General features: G+C 39.1%; 1 long non-coding RNA gene across 1 annotated transcript in view; it reads right to left on the bottom strand.

Annotated features, from left to right (window-relative positions):
• The window catches only part of LOC150007814 (uncharacterized), a 61106-nt gene that overhangs the window by 9074 nt on the left and 30865 nt on the right, over positions 1-21167 (bottom strand). The window lies entirely within an intron of this gene.

The following is a 21167-nucleotide window of genomic DNA, read 5'->3' as shown; positions in this document are numbered from 1 at the left end:
TGCATATAAGTTCTTTGGCTTCACCCCCTCCCATATTATTATTAACTTCCTCTTGTCTATTTTGTACCAACTAATTATGCTTCTTAATCCCTGCAACATTTCCCCATTTCCCTACCTTCCCTCTCCCAGCTATTACCCCTCCAAATGATCCCCATACCTATGTTTCTGTTCCTATTCTGGTGTGTTTAGTTGAATTTTGTTTTTATTTTTTAGATTCAGTTGTTGATAGTTGTGAGTTTGTTGTCATTTTAATGTTCATAATCTTGATCTTCTTCTTCTTAAGTAAGTCCCTTTGACATTTCATATAGTAATAGCTTGGTAATGACGAGCTCCTTTAGCTTCACCTTGTCTGGGAAGCACTTTATCTGCTGTTCTATTCTAAATGATAGCTTTGCTGGGTAGAGTAATCTTGGTTGTAGGTCCTTGCTTTTCATCACCTTGAATACTTCTTGCCAGTCCCTTCTTGCCTGCAAAGTTTCTTTTGAGAGATCAGCTGATAGTATTATAGTCACCCCTTTGTAGGTAACTCTCTACTTTTCTCTTGCTGCTTTTAAGATTCTCTCTTTATCTTTCACATTTGGCATTTTAATTATGATGTGTCTTGGTGTGGTTCTCTTTGGGTTTAACTTGTTTGGGACTCTCTGTGCTTCCTGGACTTATATGTCTGTTTCCTTTGCTAAATTTGGGGAGTTTTCCTTCATTATTTTCTCATATAACTTTTCAATTTCTTGCTCTTCCTCTTCTCCTTCTGGTTCCCTTATGGTTTGGATGTTGGTACATTTAAAGTTGTCCCAGAGGTTCCTAAGCCTCTCCTCATTTTTTTCAATTCTTATTTCCTCATTCTGTACTGGTTGACTATTTTTTGCTTCCTTATGTTCCAAATAATTGATTTGAACCCTAATTTTCTTCCCTTCACCATTGGTTTTTTTGTGGATTTTCCTTCGTTTCATTTAGCATAGCTTTCACTTCTTCCCTTATGCATTTGCCATACTCAAGCATATCTGTCAAGCCTGTGAGCATCTTTATCACCAGTGTTTTGAACTCTGCATGTGTTAGATTGGCTACCTCCTTATTTGTTAGGTTGGCTATCTCCTCATTGCTTCGTTCTCCCACTGGAACCTTGATCCATTCCCCTTTTTGGGCCATACTGCTGTGTCTTCTCATCTTGACAGGCTCTTGTGTTTGTTTGCCTCTGTGTCTTAGACAGGGCTGTTGCTCCTGTTATGTTGTAAGAGGTGGAGCCTTAGGTATTCGTCAGTACAGGGCGACCTATTTCACCATGTTGTGGCGCTGTATGTGGGGGAGGGGTCAGAGGGGGAACAATGCCACTTGTTCAGAACGCGCCCCTTTTCTAGGCACTTCTCCCACTTTGTATGGGACTGGCGCCTCTCTAGCTGTTGCCCTGGCTGTCATCCCCAAACTGAGTGGATCTGTGGATGTCTAGGACCATGGGGACCCTTCAAACAAGTGGACTCTGCTGAGAGACTGGCAGTTTCTTCCTCCGCACCAACCCCCACTGGTTTCCACAGTCAAAAGCAATGAGGCTTTATTGTCCCTGGCACTGAGAACGTGAGCTGCGTGGTCTGGTCTGGTGTTGGTGCTGGTGCTGGGAGTGCTCCCCAGGTGTCCCTCCCTACCTTTTAAAACATGCAACCGCACTTCCCACAAGCCTGCCACTGCTGCATCTGCTGCCACCACCACACTGCATCCTCTATGTCCCATATCCACCCCTCCTACCTGTCTGGATGAGCATTTCTTCTTTATATCTTTCTTTGTTGGTCTTCTATGCAGCTCGATTTTCTGAAACTTATGGTTGTCTCTAGTTTTGAGGTAGTTGTATTCCTTTTTAATAGTGGAGGGAGATGCAGTGTGTCTGTCTAGACCTCCATCTTGGCCAGAAGTCCCCTATGGTCATTTTTAGGTCTAGTCTTCCTTGTCTTTTCAGCAGCATTCACTTTTGGATACTCATTCCTTTTGACATACCCGATGCCCCTAATTTCCACATCACATGTACTTTTTTCCCCACACATTTGATCACTTTTTCATTTTCCTTTCCAGGATGATCTTTCTCCACATAGACAACAAATGTCAGGATTCCTTAAAGTTTATACCTACAATATATGTATCTCATTATACTCTCTCCCTCTCTCCCTTGGCAAACTCACATAAACCCATTATTTCAATTGCCACCCATACTGCGTAAAGCAAATATAAGTTTACACTTGTGTTACATGAAACAAGAGTTCAGTCTTGCATTATTATTTATTAATTATTGTATTATTTTTCATACAAACAACTGTAAACCTTCTCTTGTCCCACCCTGTATGTGGATGACTCTAAATTTCTATTTCTATTCTTTTCACCTTCTCACACATACAGCTACACCTCTGACTAGTTAGTGGACATGTTGAGGAGTTAAGAATGATGGTATTGTAAAAGTTTCCTGACAAGGAAGCTTCTGGGGAATGTGAAATGAGCCCCTGCAACAATCCAGACAGTCTCTCTTCCATGTCTCCCATGAATGCTGTTTCTACAGGTCAGTGCAGAAAACCTGAGTGCCTGAATGGGATGGAAAAAAAATGGTCTAAATCCTTTAATCTGTTTCTAGTAGATCACTATCATTATCTGCAATCAGTTCTATATATAATTAGAGGGCTTATTTTTGCATTACAAAAACTATCTTTAATTATGTGTTATTTGCAAATTGCTGCAGATCTGTTGTACATTCATCTCTATGATAAAATGAGGGTCTTGCTCCTCACTGTAGTAATATCATTTCTACACTCTTTCTCTCCTACCCCAAATCCTCTAATTTAGTGACAGATCATGTTCAAAATATTTTCTAAAATCATTCACCTGTCTTTCCAGCATTCACACAACAAGTTGTGTCAAAGCACCCATTCATCACCTGCCATGATGGGCAAAAGCAAACACTGGAACAGGCTTTTATACAAATGCTGCCTTTGCTACCTTAAAGTTCTGACACAGACGCTTACTATCAGCACTTTCTTGTTCTTTGTTTAAAAATGCTCAGCAAAGTTATAATAAGGGATATCCTTTTGGGGTAGGCTACCATCTAAGAAAGAGATTTTTTTACACTGAACAAATTGGTTAAGGCTGTCCTGTAACTGAGTACAGACAGGATAATGAAGAAGTTCTATATTTCTTCAAACTTTTAGTACACCTAGGGTTTCATGGACCCACAAAGTGAAAGAACATTTCTTTGAACCAGAACAAACATTTTAGAAAGCCAAGCACTATGCAATTGGAGCAAATGAGTACAATCTTTAAATTTATTTCAATGATTCACTAAATTATTGAGGATGAGTTGTGCAAAAATTATCAGAATTTAAATCCCCATTCTGATGTTTGTTTTAATTAGAATCAGATGACGCAGCATCAACAAAAAACGTGTGTTCATATTTGTATCCATTGTTTTACATTTCTCTGTAAAATATATTCATTAAAAATTTTAAACATAGATTCATTTTCTCTAAGTTATTTCTTCTCTTTTCAGCAATGTAAAAAATCCAATGTAGTTGAAATACTATGAAGAAATATCACAGTATGCCATTAAATGATAACTTAGTAAAGTTCTCCTACAAGTTACCTGGGAATTGTTAAGTTTCCATCATCAATATTATTGCCAAAAATATTTGTTAAAATCTTCTCTGAATTTGTTTTCTCTCTGTTAAGAAATCTAGCTCTCCTTAAAAACCCAGCATGGTTTCAAATCCTTTTTATTTATTTTTTTAATGTGTTTTATTGATTATAATATTACATTTGTGCCAATTTCCCTTCCCTCTGCTCCCCTCCACCCGGTGGCCCCCCTCCCTCCAGTTGTCCCCCCCTTTTAGATCATGTCCATTAGTTGTGCATACAGTTCTTCTCAACCTCTCTCTGTCTATTCCATTCCCTCCTACCATGATCCTTAATTCCTATATCATCTCCCTCCCTCTCCCCATTCCCCCTCCCTGTTGACCTCCCCCCAATATGTTCCCCGTAACTATAGTTCTTTTTCCACTCTCGTTGCCTGTTTAGTTTGCCTTTGTTTCAATTCCCTAGCTTCTGTTGTTTCTTGTGACGCAGTTTTCATTTTAGACTTCATTGTCTTGATCCTCCTTTTTCTAAACCAGTCCCTTTAACATCTCATATAACAGTGGTTTGGATCTAATGAACTCTTTCAGTTTTATTTTGTCTTGGAAACACTTTCTCTGTCCTTCTATTCTGAATGACAATTTCGCTGGATAGAGTATTCGTGGTTGTAGGTTTTGGATTTTCATTACTTTGAATATTTCTTGCCAGTCCCTTCTTGCCTGCAGGGTCTCCCTTGAGAAGTCAGCTGATAGTCTAATTGGGACCCCTTTGTACATAATTCTTTTCTTCTCTCTTGCTGCTTTTAAGATTCTCTCTTTATCTTTAATTTTTGACATTTTGATTATAATGTGTCTTGGAGTGGTTCTCCCTGGGTCCAGTTTTTTTGGAACTCTCTGTGCTTCCTGGACCTGTAAGTCTATTTCCTTCCCCAAGTCTGGGAAGTTCTCCTTTATTATATTTTCACTCAAATTTTCAAGTTCTAGTTCATCTTCCTCGCTCTCTGGCAAACCAATGATTCTTATGTTGGGCCTTTTATAGCTGTCCCAGAGGTTTCTGATCCTCTCATCGTTGCTTCCCATTTCCTCTCCCTGCATTGGTTGACTTCTTGTTCCTTCTCCATATTCCAGTTTGTTGAAATGAACTCTGGATTTTTTTTCCTCACCATCTGTCTCGTATGTGGTTTTGTTCCTTTCGTTATGAGTGTTTTTCGCTTCTTTCTCATCTTTTTCCAGATCTTTTGTGAATTCTGTAAGCCACCTGATAACAATGGCCCAGAACTGAGCCTCTGACAGGTTTCTTATCTGTTCATCTGTCAGGTTCTCCATCTGTTGCCTGGTGAGCTGTGCCACCGGGATTTCTATAGTTGTCTGCCTCATTTTGACAGATGCGTTTTGTTTTCTTGGGCCGGCTGTAGGGGGCAGTGCCTGTGTACTCGTAATGACCCAGCGACCGGCCGCCGTTCGGCAGCCTTTCTTGCTGCGCCGTGGTGCTTTGTCGTCACAATCCAGCGACCGGTGCCTGTCCGCGACCTATTTCGCAGCCCTGTGGCGCTTTCTTTGGGGGCGGGGGTCCAAGATGGATTCACACAGTTATTCCGCTAGGAGACCGGGTTCCGTCCTCCCGCCCCCCTGGGCCTCACTGTTCAAGGCGATGTGGTGGCTGCTTTCCCCAGCGTTGGGGTCGCGAGCTGCCGGGGGTTCGACTGCAGCCGGGGTTGTTCTCCCTGCCGCTGTCCCAGGTGCGACCGCAAACAGCTCCGCCCCCTTTTGCTCTTACCTGCCCAAAGGGCGCCGCTGGTTTATAACTTCATATGTTGGGCTTCCGTGTAGTTTTATTTTCTGGAATTTCTAGTTATCCTTTGTTTTGAAGTAGTTGTATTCCTCTCTAGTTGTAGAGGGAGACCTAGCGCGTCCGTCTAAGCCTCCATCTTGGCCCGAAGTCTCTCAAATCCTTTTTAATCTCTTCTAACCCTCTACCTTCATCTGCCACTTGTGTCTGGTGTTCTCTAGGATTCAGTTTTTGGTCCGTGTACACCTGCCTGGGCAAACTCACCCTCTTTGCCACTATTAATTACTTTCAACAAGTATTCCAGTAATGTGAGGCTAGAATAGCATAATGGTTAAAACCACAGGCCCTGGTCATGAATTTAGGCTGCCTGATCTCAAATTTCATCTTTGCCACTCACAAACCTCTTTGAGATTTCAGTTTTTCAATCTGCAACATGCATGGAATAATAATACTTGGTAGAGGTGTAATATTTATACAATATGCTTAGAACAGTTTTTTTGCATTGCAAATGGTCAATGTTGGTTGTTATTATCTTTATGTCAATGATCACAAATCTGTATCTCTAAACTGTCACTCAAGCACTAAATTTTAAAAAATTGCCTTAGAAAACTTTGTCCTATCAGGCTACACTAGAATCACCTGGAATGCACATTCAAAATGCAGATTCCCAGACTTTATCTAATATTTCACAAATTAGAATGCCTGAGGATGAAATTTAGGAATCTGTATTTTAACAAATGTCCTAGTCGATCTTTTTTCCCTTTTATTGAATTTATTTGGGGTGACACTGGTAAGCAAAATTATGTAAGTTTCAGGAGCACAATTTTACAACACATCATCTGTACACTGTATTGTAAATTTAGTACAAAATGAAATTTGTATCCATTTTTTTAGGTTTATATTTTTAACTTCTGAGTCATCCTTTTTGCCCTGATAACCTCTGAGCATCTAGAGCAGAAATTGTCCCAAACATATCCTCCTTCTCTTTATTCCTATTGTCATTGACTTTATTCATTCATTCAACAGTTAGTTACTGAGCAACTACTATTTGGCAGGCAAGGGATACAGCCATATGTATATTGAGATAGAGATTTAGTATAACTCAGGCCCTTATCATCTCTCTCCTGGATTATAATAACTGCCTACTAACTGGTTTTTTGCATCTTGAGTCTTCAGTGCTTTTCTAATAATCCTTCATATTTCACTAACTATAAAATAAAGTTTTGTGCTTAAAGCTCTGTCACTTCTAATATAAGGTTAGCCTCCACAGTGTCAGAGACATTTGCCAAAACTGTGACGACACCTCTACTCCACTTTATGTTCATTCTTTACACTGAAGACTTTCGCTCCAAGAACACAAAAATATTTGCAGGTCCCTCTCCCACACCATGACTATGTCAGTTAAACACACAAATATTCATCTTCTTTCCAGATGTCCGTGCAGAGGTTTTATTGCGATATGAAAGCATAAATAAAGGGCTTTTAGTCCAGTCTTGCATGGTAGGAAAGTTTTCTGTTTCGTACTTCATTGCCTTTCCTGCTAGTGTTCTTTCTTACGATCTCTGCAATCCCAACATCCCCTTCACCTCAGTTCCTTCTTCCCCTATTACCTTGTTCACCCTTCAAGATTCATTCTTTTCAACTGATCCCTATATCCTCATGCCAGGCTGGACTAAGTGACCTCTGGTAGCTCTAAAAATCCTAAGCATGATGTTCACCCTGTTGGACCAACATTATCTCTTTATGTGTCCATCTTTCTGCCAGACTAAAACTCTATGAGACCAGAAATCTTTATCATCATTAAATTCCTGGCCATACAGGAACAAGGCAACCATGGGAATAGAGGCACACTCTCAGCCTGACCCTCTCTCCTTCTCTCTCACCTCCAGTTTCCTCATTCTTTATGAAAGTACATCCCAGCTCTGTCCAAAATCCCTCCTTCTTCTTCTTGCTCTGCAAACAAGCACCTCTTGACTGTCCCTTTGACCTAAGAATGAGCATCCAGAGATGCTATCTCCACTCTGGACAATAGACCTGGGAGAGGCTGCATCAACCCTGGGAGGAGGCTCAGGTCATTAGGACAGGGAGTTCCAGGTCCCAAATAATCAGAGCACGGACTGGGTTGGGGGTGGGACCTGGGGAGACACGCTTCCTTTACTTCATGAGAAGGGAAGAAGCTGGAGAAGGAGGTTTCTAAAGCACAGGGCCCAGGGGGAGGAACCCTGGCTATCTGGGTCTAAGGCAGGACTGACCTGTGTTGAGCACAGAGCAGTGCCTGCTCTACAGCAAGGGCTAACTACATGTAGTCAAAAATGGAACCTTGAGTTACCATCTGACTCATCATTTCCCAACCTGCCAATCACAATGTCATGACAAACTCTCAACTATGGGATGGGTGCCCAGAAAATCTGAGTTTTAAAAATCTATAAACAAATCACCACAAGTTCAGAGTTGCCCTTCTAATGATGTCACACTCCCACCCGCAATCTGAGTTGCTTTATGGTGGGAGGGAAGGTGGTGTGAGCATTGAGAGCTGCTGTGCAGCCCACATGGCCATACCGGTGCCACTCAGGAGTGGATTTCACTGCAAATACCTGTGAAGATTATACCTTGTTCTTCTACTTTCCCACAAGTTTATTTTGATGGAGGGCCTATCTAAAATTTTGGTTTTCACATGAACTAGACTGCCTAAAAAAATGCATGCCCTTAAAAATACGGATGGTTTAAAGTTTCAAGCACTCTAAAGGAAGATTAATCACTCTTAGTTGGTGGTATACACAGTCACATGTCATGGACTTTGAAGTTTCAGATGTAGAAATCACACATAAATTGTGTTTCCCTGAAAAAGTAACTCAGTTTTCTGACACTTAGTCTTTCCTCTAAAGAATGGGAGCAGGGGCTGATGAAGCCTACCTCACAGGTCTGTGGTGAGGCATAAAAGAGCCAGTATGTGCATATTGCTTGACTCTGCCTGACATGGGCTCTGTTGGCACGTTAGGGGTTACATGTGATAGACCTTTATTTTCAGCTGGTATCTATGTAAACAGGACATGGGATGAGGAAGCAATAAAAACAGAACACAGGCTAAACTAGGTGGAAAAAATAGAAAAAATGACCTGCAACAGGACCTAAATCATGTTAGAAACATTCCTTTTACCACTTTTGATAGATAAAACAAAAACCAAAACAACTAAAGTCTTCTCTGTCTGCCTTTTTCAGAATTCTTTTGCTCATCAGAGAACAAGCAGAAAGAGAGCCATTCTCCACACCCAGGATCAGGGGATGGGCAGATGGGGAAGGAGCAGCTCTGGGCACCGCCAGGCCAGACTTTCCTGAGAGGTGTTAGCAGATGCCACAACATCACAAAGGCAGTTTAGGATAGAGCCAAGCTAACACTATTCATGCTCCAGGTCACATCTCCTAGGAGGGAACTGTGTTTTTCCCCCAGGAGAGCACTTAGACACACAACACTGGGTTTCTATGATTTTGTGAGAACATTTTTAAGTATTCATGGGCCTTGACTTGGGTTAGAGAGGTGAGCATTAGAAAATAACTAGTTTTAGGTTATTCTGATAACCTGAAATAACTAGTTAACTTATTCTTGGGCCCTGAGTACACTGCAATCTGGCTTCTGACTACCACAGTAAAAGAAAAAAAAACAAAACAACTTTACATAGATAGTATAAATGAGTTAATTTTGTAGGTCTACATAATGTACAATATGACTTAAGTTTTTAATTAAAAAACCAATTTATACAGATACTACTGATTTAAATGATGACTCAATATAGTTACATATATCTAGATTTAGATTTATATACTTTTAAATAATAGAGTTGCTTTTTGACCTATAGGACAAGTATAAGGAATTTAGATAGGTCCATATAATCCATTTTCTTATTAAAACAAAATTACACACACGTGTACACACAAAAACAGTTGAGCTGTGTTTCAGGGAAGTATGAGGCTAACCTGGCATTTGAAAGAGTAATTCAGAAAGGGCCAATATGTAGGTGCCTATAGATTGAGAGATCTGCTGCAAAGAAACCCAGTAGTCAGCAGTGTCTTGGGTCAAGGTCATCCTGGCAGAAAGGGGAATTGAGGCTGCAAAATAAGAGCTGAACTCCACTTCGCAGGTTAAAGGACTCATTTAATACTAAGACTGATGAGTATAGGTAGAACTGAAGAGTCTTCTGGGTGACTTGGGAGGCAGAGAAACACAGGGTCAGCTGAGAGCAATTTTGTATGTGTATGTGTAATTTTGCCAAATTATTTATCTTTAAAATAGCTATTATAAAACTCATCCTCCTATATCTCTTGTGATACTAGTTTTCCTAAACTAACTGTTCTGCAAACCTTCCAGAATCTTTTGGACATTGATAAGGAAAAATACCAGTCATCCCTGCAGACACTTTTCTTCTGCCTTTATAGGTGAATATACACTTTACAAACAGAAACCGTTTTGATTCTGGTGGATAAATATCAGACAGGAATAGCAGTTGAAAACCATTTTGTCCACTGATTTAGAAAATTCTTTAGACCGTGGGCAAACACAGTTTATTCAGGGGTACAATATGTATGCATCTTTTTAAAGACACAGGGGAGCTGCTTTGGATGAAGAAACATGTCGTTTATTGGACATGAGGACCTAGAGCTCTGCTAGATTGCTTCCCTCCTTCACCAACACCATTCCCTACTCAGAAAGCAGAGCTTGAAAAATGCCAGTCTAGTTCAACTACCAATTCCTTATCCCCTTCTTTAAAATCCATGTCATGTATCTGCCCTCTCTCTGAAGCAGCACATTGTATTTTTGGTCAGTTCTTCCTTTTTTTTTTGTACCCTCAAGCTTTGTCTTTCAGGAATACCCACACATCAACACTCCTTGGTACCACATTAAGACATTTTTATCTTGAGATCTTATGAGTTAAATCAAAGGATTTCACAAAACTCCTGACCAATACCTTTGAAGTATATGCTTCATTCCTTATTATGAATGTAACTATACTGAAAACAGAATAAAAGAGACTATTTGGAAAAGGGAAGGTCTGCTGGGAAGCAATGTTAACAGGATTTGGGAAATAAATAGCACTCAAGTAAATATATATATATATATATATATATGTATATATGTATGTATATATATACACACACACACACAAAAAAAATACACACACACACACACATATATATATATATACACACACACACAAACACACACACACACAAGCACAGCCCTTAAGATGAAATATTTAAATAATGTTGTAATGTTTCGTTAGAAACAGTGGACTAATAAAGTTGTCTTGGCAATAAAATCTTCTTGATTAAAGGAAAAAAAGCAAATCAAATTTAGGTCGCATAAGCATATCAAAGGTCTATTTAGGATCCAAGATAGCAGAGGAGTAAGTGGAAGCTACACTAACCTTCTCCCAGGACCAATCTGGAATCACAATGAAATTGTAGAGAAATCACACAGAATAATCAACTCAACACTAATTGGAGAGAAACTTTCTAACCACAGACAGATGGAAGAAACCACTTCACCACAACATGACTCGGAGGAAGTACAGAGGAGGTGTGAGAGGACTGACTGGACTCCTGTGGGAGGCAGCTGAAGTTCCAGAGAATATTTCAGGGGCTGGTGAGGGTACCCCCTGAGAAGTGTGGCATCTAAACCCCAAGCTGGGCTCCCCAGCCTACAGCACCAGAGCTGGAAACCCAGATAACAACCAGTGTGAAAAGCAGCAGGGTTTCTGTCAGCCAGGGAGAGATGGCTGGAGATGCAGAGAGCCTCTCAAAGGGCTGACACACAAATTTCATTTTCAGCCACTCATCTTGGGCTCCAGCAAAGATGAGGGCAGAGGGAACTAGAGATGCTTGAGTAGAGTCTGGGGTTGTTGGTTCTGGGGAGAGAACTGAAGGAACAGCTACCATGATCCCAATACTGAGTCATTCCCCATACTGCAGAAGCCACCTTTCTCAGGCAAAACACTCCTCTCCAAGTGGCATTAGCCTGAGGGGAAGCAATAGCCCTGCCCATAAGAATTATTCTGCCCAAACCTGTGCTTAAGCTGGACTTCTGGTTATAGCTTGATTATATTAACAACTGATCAGTTTGATGGTTGATTAGTTTAACCTTTAAGGCAGAAAACACAGAGCAGCAGCCAAAATGGGAAGACAAAGAAACAGACCTCAAATGAAAGAACAAGAGCATTCTCCAGAAGAATTAGATGAAATGGAGGCAAACAATTTATCAGATGGAGAGTTTGGAGTAATGATTATAAGGATATTCAACAGCATGAGAAAAGATATAGAAACCATAAAAAAAAACTTGTCAGAATAGCTATCATCAATAAACCAACAAACAAGTGCTGATGAAGATATGGAGAAAGGGCAATCCTTTCACACTCCTGGTGGAAATGCAAACTGATGCAGCTGTGGAAAGCAGGTTGGAGATACTACAAAAAGTTAAAAATGACCCTAGCTCGTGTGGATCTGTGGATTGAGTGTTGGCCTGTGAACCAAAGGGTTGCTGGTTCAATTACCAGTCAGCGCACTTGCCTGAGTTGCGGGCCAGGTCCCCAGATGGGGGCACATGAGAGGCAACCACACATTGATGTTTCTCTCCATCTCTCTCTCCCTTTCCTTTTCTCTAAAAATAAATTTAAAAAATCTTTTAAAAAAGAAAAAAATGGATCTGCCTTTTGACCCAGCAATCCCACTTCTGGGACTATATCTGAAAGAACCCAAACACTAATTTGAAAGAACATAAACACCCTTATGTTCATTGTAGTATTATTTACAATCACCAAGATATGAAAGCAGCCCAAGTGTCCATCAATATATATGAGTAGATAAAACAACCATGGGACATTTACACAATGGAACTCTACTCATCTGTAAAAAAGAAAAAAAAGAAAAATTATGCTTTGCAACAGTGTGGAAGGACCTGGAGAACATTATGCTAAGTAAAATAAGCCAGTCAGAGAAAGACAAATACTGTATGATTTCACTCATATGTGGAATCTAATGAACAAAGTGAACTAGCCTGCAAAACAGAGATGGATTCATAGACAGCAGATGACAGACAGTGGTGCAGGAGTTAAGGGGTAGAGGGATTGAGCAAAAAAGGACAGGGACTCATGGACATGGACAACAGAGTGGTGATTGCTGGGGAGAACGGGGTATAAGGGGACTAAATGGCAATAAAAAAATACAATAAATATTAAATTTTAAAAACAGAAGAAAAAACAAATAAATGGAGATTCTAGTAAGTGAATAAAAGAGTTGACTGACAAAGAAATTGTATAAACAGCAGGCGTCATTTTAACTTATCACCCTGAGATAATATACATTGTTTATCTTCAAAATAAGGTAACTATTAAAATTGTCAGTAGAACTGTCCTTTGCGTATTGTGACTTACAGGTAGCACAGTTTCTTTATTCCAAATCTGTCAATATTTAACTTATGATTGAAAACAACTATATCAGGCTGGCATTAGGCTACAGTGACTTTCATTGTCATAAGCAAATGGACTTTCTGGTTGTGTCTGATAAGTTCATTAAACACCACAATGTGACTGTAAGTCACCAAAAAAGGTTAATATGATTTTAAACTATAAATAAAAATATATCTCTGGACAGCAAAACCTAGATTTGATATATGTTTAAGACAAAAGATGGGAGTCCCGATTAGCCTCACATAGCTGGGATATCTTAAAATGGTGTATATTCTATGATGGGTGGACAGAATGGAAACTATATCATACAAGGATCACAGAAAGTGGTAATGTCCAATTTGGAGAAGAGATGACTCATGAGAGATTGGTAGTCATTCCTAGCATCTAGCAGGCCATCACAGAAACAGTGGGAGCGTAGACCTGCCTCCCCACATAGAAATGTACAGAAGTAAAATAGTTACAGAAAAATTAATTTAGGTTCCTTTAATAGGTGGATTCCAACAAAAGCCATTTACTGCAGATGGTTCTGTTAAGTGGTTAAGACCTGTTTGAGAGTCATAAAATGGTGGATCATTCCGGTTTTCTTGTAGAGAGTAAAATAAGAGAGATTTGTGTTCTGGGCCTGCAGGAAAGTTGCCTATTTTTTTTGTTATTGTTTCATGAGCTGTGCTCTATGTCTCAGTAAAAAATGAATTTCTTCCTGTGGACTGCAGTCAGAAAGGTGTGAAAGCCACTGTCCTAGTTATTGCCTTCATAATTCTCAGGAGAGAATCAGGAGCCACACACACCCGAGCTAGCATCACAGACATAAAACTTTTATTTTACCTCTCTGTGGTTAAGTTTTCCATTTGAAAAATGAAGAAAATTAATGACACTTACCTCTGAAATATACTTATATTTTATATTTTAAAAGGGCAAATCTAAATATTGACTGCTTTTTAAAGATTATGTAAGTCATCCTTTCTGTCCTTCTTCAAAATTACTTTAAAGAAAATCAATGATTTCAAACCTCATTTCTTCTTTTCTTCATTCATCGATGCTGACATAGTCAGATACAGCTGGCCCTGATAAGATAAATCGATAGTACAACATCCTTGGGAACAGGTGGTGGTGGCAGGGAAGGTAACAGAGCATGTGCTCAGTTCTTTAATACAATAATGTGATTCATCCCCAGACACCCAGATGCAGCTCCGTTGCAGTCTGCAATGACTTTGGAGGGAAAGGAAGCCTTTCCACTTTTCTTCAATGGCTCTTTTGCCACTGTTAACTTTGGCGTTGGTGTCTCCCCAGCTGAGACTAGACATTTATGTTATCAGAGAACTGAATGTCTCAGCTCCTCGTGTATAAGCCCCATTGTCTGATGAAGGCTGCTGCGCAGGGCACTGTACTATTGGTGTTTATTGCTGTTTGGGTAACAGGAAGAAACCTGGTACTTTTGTGCAGCTCAAACACTCATCCTATTCATGGTTGCTGTTTATACCAGAGGAAAATGTTCTCACAGAGAGACCAATAATTTAGAAAATATTTGAACGGGAGGCTGAATAGTTTCTATTGGTGTCTTTATTAGTGATCTTTATTTCTGAATACAATGTAAGTCTGTTTTAAAGTGTTCTTCTCTATGACACATTTTGATTTGTTGCAAGCCAAATCTTGTTATCATGTGCAGGATAAATCTCTATGGCCACAAGACCCAAAGTCTATACTATGTGTAATTCTCATTCTTGACTTCTGGGGTAATAGGATGAGCTGTAATAAAAATAAATAAATACATATGCAGCTCTCCTTTCAGAAGAAGAAACTAAACAAAATAAAGCATGAAATGCCCTTTCAGATGTTTTAGAAAGTACAGAAGTGTTACCTTCTATTCATTATCATTAAACTTATAAAAGTTTTCCAAATTAGAGTACTGAATTGCATAGATTCAGGAGAGATTCAGACTCAGGAATACCTGGAGGATTTGTGCACTGCCGACGCATCTCCCTAACTTTTGGTCAGAGTAAACCAGTACAACCGAGGAAGATGCAATTTTTTGAAATATTAGTTTTGGCATACAGGGGGTTAAAAGTATTCAAATATGCATAAATAATGAGTACATCTATCTATACACTGATGAAATATCTGTGTTTAGCCCCTGTTTTCCTGGGTTTACTGTGTTCCTGGAGGACCTTTCCTGGGACAAGCTTTCGAGAGCATAGCAGCATCTGGTCCTCAGTGTTCTTCTCATGAAAGCATCCCCTGAAAATTCTCTGGTCTTACTGGCCTTTCATCATTGTTCCATGCAGACCCATGCTGGGTTGTCTCATGTTCCCAAATACAAAGCCAGACAGCATTCAGCTCCTTTTAAAGACTACCAAGGCCCTGTAGGGGACACAGGGGTCATTCTGCTGCTGCTGGGCCAGGTTGGGCCATGGGAAAGTCCCTAAGTCTCTTCAACGTCACCCAGCCCACTCAGTGCCACTCCCACATGCAAAGGAGACCTTCTGAGTCACCAGTCACTTCGGGATATGGAGGGACTATGAGGCTCCCTAGGGCCTGAACTGCATCGTGTTCTTCTCAGACATCGTTATTCCACCCAACCGGACCCACGATACCTGAGGTTCCGGGGCCTTCTCTTCCTATTCACACTATAGAGCCGTAGCTTCTCTGGTCTTGCCTCTTCCCTGGAACTACACCAAAGAAGAAAGCCCAGGTCTCTCTATTCTTGGAAACCACCAACTTACCTAAGGTCTTGCTGTCATTCCTCTCAGGGTTTGGCTTTGGAAAGGGACAGGCACAAGACATTTTTCTCAGGGATGTACAATGGCTTTATGGTTCTAACCTCCTTCCCTCAACCAGAGGCCTTGCCCACTAAGGATTAGGAAAACTTTCTCCTAGATACTGTCTAAATTTTTGAAACCCAAAGCCAAGAAATGACCATTTGCTCCTTGCTTTCTGCTGTGTTATCAATTTCTAGAGAAAGATCTAATTGATTAAAAGAGAAGAGGTCAGGTGAAACAGGAAACGGGAAGAAAAACAAAGTTCTCTTTCAAGAAAATTTTTTGGGCATAGTAATTTTGTTTTTATTGGTTTTGTTGATTTTAGCAACCATTATTTGAGGGACCATAGAGCACTCAGGACTAGAAGAATGATGTGTGGATTGAACTAGCCTTTCTTTTATTTCATTAGAAGAAGGTCTATGCAAAGCATATGGAGAAACTCTGATTATTGGACCAGACAGAGATACTTTAAAAATACTACTTTGGGTCAAAAACCCATCTAGCTCAGTGTTTCACTTTAACAGGGGTACCAAGGATCATATTGTAATTTCTTCCCATAATCTCAAAGAATGAAGACATTATTCTTAGCTTCATAATTTGTTATTAAATTTATTCATGAATGTTTACTGTTTTCTTCAAAGTCTATTTATATGCCTTACTTACCTATTATTCTAGGATAACATGTTACAAATTCCTATTGTTATAGAAAATAGAATTTTCTTTCAATTTTCATAAGCTTTCATGGTTCCTCTAGTATGAAGGAACTAGGGAAATAAGCCCCTACTTATCAAATCTGTAGAATTGAATCATCCTACTCATCCACTTTTGTGATTTGGGAATTTTAAAGTTCTCTCATGCTTTCCTGGAAGAATAGAAAAAAGAATTAAACATAGTAAAATTCTAGGTATGGATATAATATAGTTTCATAGCAAGTAAACTTTCCAGTATTCTTTCCAATGAAGTCAAAATAAGTTGATAATTTTGTTTCCAGAAGGACGTAAGCTTATATATGCACACAGGTTGTGTTGATTCTAAAATACCTTTTTGTAAAGAAGATGTGAACATACACACATATACATGGACAATGGAATACTACTCAACCATAAAAAAGATAAAATCTTGCCATTTGTGAACCCATGGATGCAGCTTGAAGGCATTATACTAAGTGAAATAAGTCAGATGGTGAAAGATAAATATCATTATGATTTCACTTATATGTGGAATATATATTTAAAAAAATAAAAACAGACTCATAGAAGCAGACAACAGATTGGTGGTTACCAGAGGAAAAGGCGGGGAGTGAAGGGAAGGAAAAAGGGGTAAAGGAGGTCAATTTATGGTAACACATGGAAATTATACTTTTGGTGATGAGCATAATGTAGTATATATAGATGTCAAATTATATAATGTTGTATACCTGAAAAGTATATGATGTTATAAACCAATGTTATCTCAATTAAAAAAAAAAAAGGAAAACAACTTCCTGAGTCCACCTGATATGAAAACAACTTGGGCAATTTTTGTGACAGTCTTGACTTGGGAGTTTGAAATATATCTGTGGCTTTCTTGTTCACCCAGACAGCTCTGAGATTAGGTGGGACATTGTAGGAGAAAGATGATGGGATCTGAAGCCAGAGGTCTGAGTTCTAATAATGTCTTCTTTCTCTTAACTGTGTGATCTGGGGAAATATGCCACTTGTCTGAGTCTCAATTAATAATATTAGATATAGAAAGTCATTAATAATATTAGGTAAAGAATTATCTTGTGCTGGGTAAATTGCAAAGATTAATTTTTGTTATCTGTGTCATCTTGAAGTCATTGTCTCTTTGGAGTAGCCAGGGAAAACCAATTCATTCATGTCTGCTCTAAATTAAAGTCTCTTTCAACCAGGTGATATCAAACAAGGTTCTGTTTAATGGCATATGCTAGAGGCACAGGGCAGTGTCCTCAATTGCAGATATCAGGCTGGGTAGGTGGAAGATTTTCCCAAGAACCCAGGTATGGCTTCTTGGTCTCACAGGAGTTTAATTAATTTGTTTATTCACCTGTGCATTCAATAAGCATTCATTGAGCCCTTACTATGTACCAAGCACTGTGCTAAGCATTGAGAAACAAATCTGAATAGGATATGCTTCTTGCTTTCATAGTCTAGTTGGAGGTAAAAGTGGGCAGAAATATACACAGATAATTATAATATAAAAATATAAGTTCCATATTAGAGGTATGCCTGAAAAACAAAGAAAGCACAGAGGAGGGACTACAAATTTTGCCTGGGGTGAGGGAAGGGAAGATTTCACAAACAATTATCTTAGCTCTTCAGACCAAGCAAGACTGAAAAAAAAGTGTGTGTGTGTGTGTGTGTGTGTGTGTGTGTGTGTGTGTGTGTGTGTACTGGAGTTTCAGCGTATCTTAATGAGCTAAAATAAAATTGGCCATAGATAATCCTATTTCTACAAAATGCAGTGAGCACCTCTGACCCCCTAAATCCTCTGTACCTTCCCATTTTGAAGATGTATTCATTCTTTTAATGGGCAGTATACTCTTAGAAGGCATTCATCAAGTTAAGTAGTGGACAGGCTACTTAGTATATTCTGAAAATTCTGTTTTGACATGAATCATTTTCCCCTTGAAGTCCTCTCCCACATGGTTCAGTTCTCTCTGCTAATTCTGGTAAGAGTTTTTATAGTCATGATTATCTGAGACTTGGGTAGATTATCTGTGAGGTAGTTTGTCTCTCCAAAGTAGTCTAAAGGGAACTCAAGAAGTTTCAAAAACAATGTTCTTACGTAAGAGAAGTGAGGAGGAAGACAAAATGGGATGGGTTGAAAACCTAGACCTTACCTTGCAGTAATGAACAATTAATGGTTACTCAATGGCTTTGGGACTAGTATTAAATGGCGCACGCTGCCATTTCCCAGTATTCTCCAAAATAACACCTACCAAGGCAGTTAGCTGTTTTCAGAACCTATATTAAAAAACAAAAGATGGGTTCTGAGAAGTATATCAGGAATCGAATTAAAACATCTAAATTCATAAATATATTTTAATGAGAATTTTTATTTTATACTTATCTCTTTAAACTTTAGGAGAACAGAGTAAGCTAAGAATTGCATCCTGAATATCACAGTAAGTCTGTTTTTTAAGAGTATAAAAAAAGCAAACACATGCAGATATTCTGAAACAGATGAACCAAAAAGGAAGCTAATGACTCAACGTTTTTGACACTTAACCGTGGATTGACTTGGTTTTAGTTCAGGCACGGGCAAAGGTTCAAGTTGGATTTCACATTATTCAAACTGGTTTTCCCACTGTCTTCCGTTACATGGTGACAGGACTCCCACTACTATGCCTCAAATACCAAACACTTTGCTAATACTTTTATTGGAGTAAAGAAAAGAAATCTCAAGTAAACACGTTTTGATACCCCAAAGATCATGTATCTTTTTTTTTTTATCTCGAGTGCCCCTTATTCTCCATTTTTACTAAGCCCTTTCATTGGTGTGAGGCTGACCTTAGGCAAGCACACCTCTTTGCTACCAGCAGTTTTTGTAGAGAAGGAATTTGTAAAGGGCAAATACTCTTATTTTATTGCCCAGCCAGCTTCCAGCCAGGCCCAAACCAATTTAGCTGCAAATACAATATCATTATCTTATACAAAATTTTTAGCCCCTGTCCTTGAAAGTAGACTACAATTCTTAAAGTTTGCACAATCAAGGGGTGCCTCAGGGTGTCTGTCACATAAGGGAAAAAAAGTGGCTTCCAGGTGTCTGAAAGCCCTAAAATATTCTGCAAAGTCTACGTGATCCACCAGGCAGCAATGCTGGTAAAATAAAACCATAAACTCCTCTGCTCCCCATAATAACATGTACATCACCTACAAGGTTTGGCCAACTGCACAAAGTATGCTGGGTTTGTTCCCATAATTCCAGGCCTCTGGGCTGAGTTTTGATTAGCAAAAGTTTACTTGCACAGGAAAATACAAAATGTACCTATTGCCAGAATAGTTAGGAGGTATTGATTGTTGCCTCAATAATATCTTAAAGGCACTTCAATCCCCACCTCTGTCACGCACGTCTATGCTTCGTGTGAACCATTCCTTCAAAATGGAAAGACTTAGATTCTCTTTTCCATTCCATAGCATCCATTGACCTGAACAAACCAATGCTCTTTCTTCTCTCCACAGTAGCTTACTTCCCCAAGGATGCCTTCAAACAGTTACTTAAAAGGTTTCCACAGCTGAATACTTTTCAGGCTAGAATAATTTGAGTCAATGATAAAGGACATAGGAACAAGGAGAGCCTATGACAGCTGGTACACTTGATTAAAAAGAAGTCTTACTTAGGGCCAGAAACGACTGTTTATGCTTGGAACTCAGTATTTACTACATAAGTTATTAGCAATGCTTCTCAGTAAAGACTAGAGGCATGATAATAATCACAAAAACATGCGGAGATTTGGGGGAAAAAGAGCACATAACACTTTAGATATTTCTGACAGTTTTTCACCAAGTACTACTCTGAATAAAATGAACCCAGTAAAGAAAACACAGAACACAGGGTTCAATCAATGACCAGTTATAATTATTTTCTGTGTGTGGTCTTAGAAGGCAAAGACTAGGATTCTACCAGCAGCCGGTGCATGTCATTTCCTGCCCAGTTATGCCCAAAAGGCCAAATGGGTTTATATTTTGATAGGACAGTATAAGAGTTTGGTCTAATAATGAGCTTTATTTAAGAATGAAGACCAATTACATGAAGCTTTCCCTTCTAAATAAGCATGGTGGACGTTATTACATTACTTAAGAGTACAGTGCTGTGACATGTTAGTTTCATAGTAATAAATCCTGCCAAAAAAAGGTAAGTTTGTACAAACGGCACTCCTACTGGGCTGTTTACAACTCATAGAGAATCAGCTTTAGTCCTTGTCTCTATCATGGCCACAGCATTACATAGATATTAGATGTCTCTTTATTCAAGATGTAGGGCTATACTTTTTATATAGAGAAGACATAACAAAATGGTTACATGTATATAAAGGTAGGGTAGGTGAGAGGTGGTGAAATGGGAGGGAGGAAGTATTTTCTAGTAAAGCCATTTCACACTTTAACTACATAATAAAACCATCTAAGAAATATCTTAGTCATTGCTTTAATTGGTCTTTGACTCCAGAGTTTTAGTCCTCAAGACAACGTGTTTGCTGTGGACCATCTACATGGCAATCAGTGGCAAAAACATCATTATGTCTACCAATCACATTACTTTCCAATATTGCTGATTGGAGTATTATGTGACAAAAGGTAATGTAACCAAAATGTTACAATTCCAATCACTCTTCAAGGAAATGGTAGAGCTTGTTCTAGTGACATTTTCATAAAGGGAATAAAAGGAGACTCTGCTATAGTTGCATAGTCCTGAAAAGAAAGGTATTCTAATGTCAGTAAAAATGCTGCAAGAAAAATTCAACAACATATTACCTAAATTAGCCATAAAGCATATGTCCTAATTACCGCATCCTTAATCCCCATAACATGTTACATAGGAATATAATAAATAATAAAGCAGTGCAATT

The sequence above is a fragment of the Furipterus horrens genome, unplaced genomic scaffold (assembly GCF_987537825.1).
Source record: "Furipterus horrens unplaced genomic scaffold, mFurHor1.1.pri manual_scaffold_6, whole genome shotgun sequence".
Lineage (NCBI taxonomy): Eukaryota > Metazoa > Chordata > Mammalia > Chiroptera > Furipteridae > Furipterus > Furipterus horrens.
Note: the sequence above shows the minus strand (reverse complement) of the source record. Positions and strands in the feature narration are given on the sequence as shown.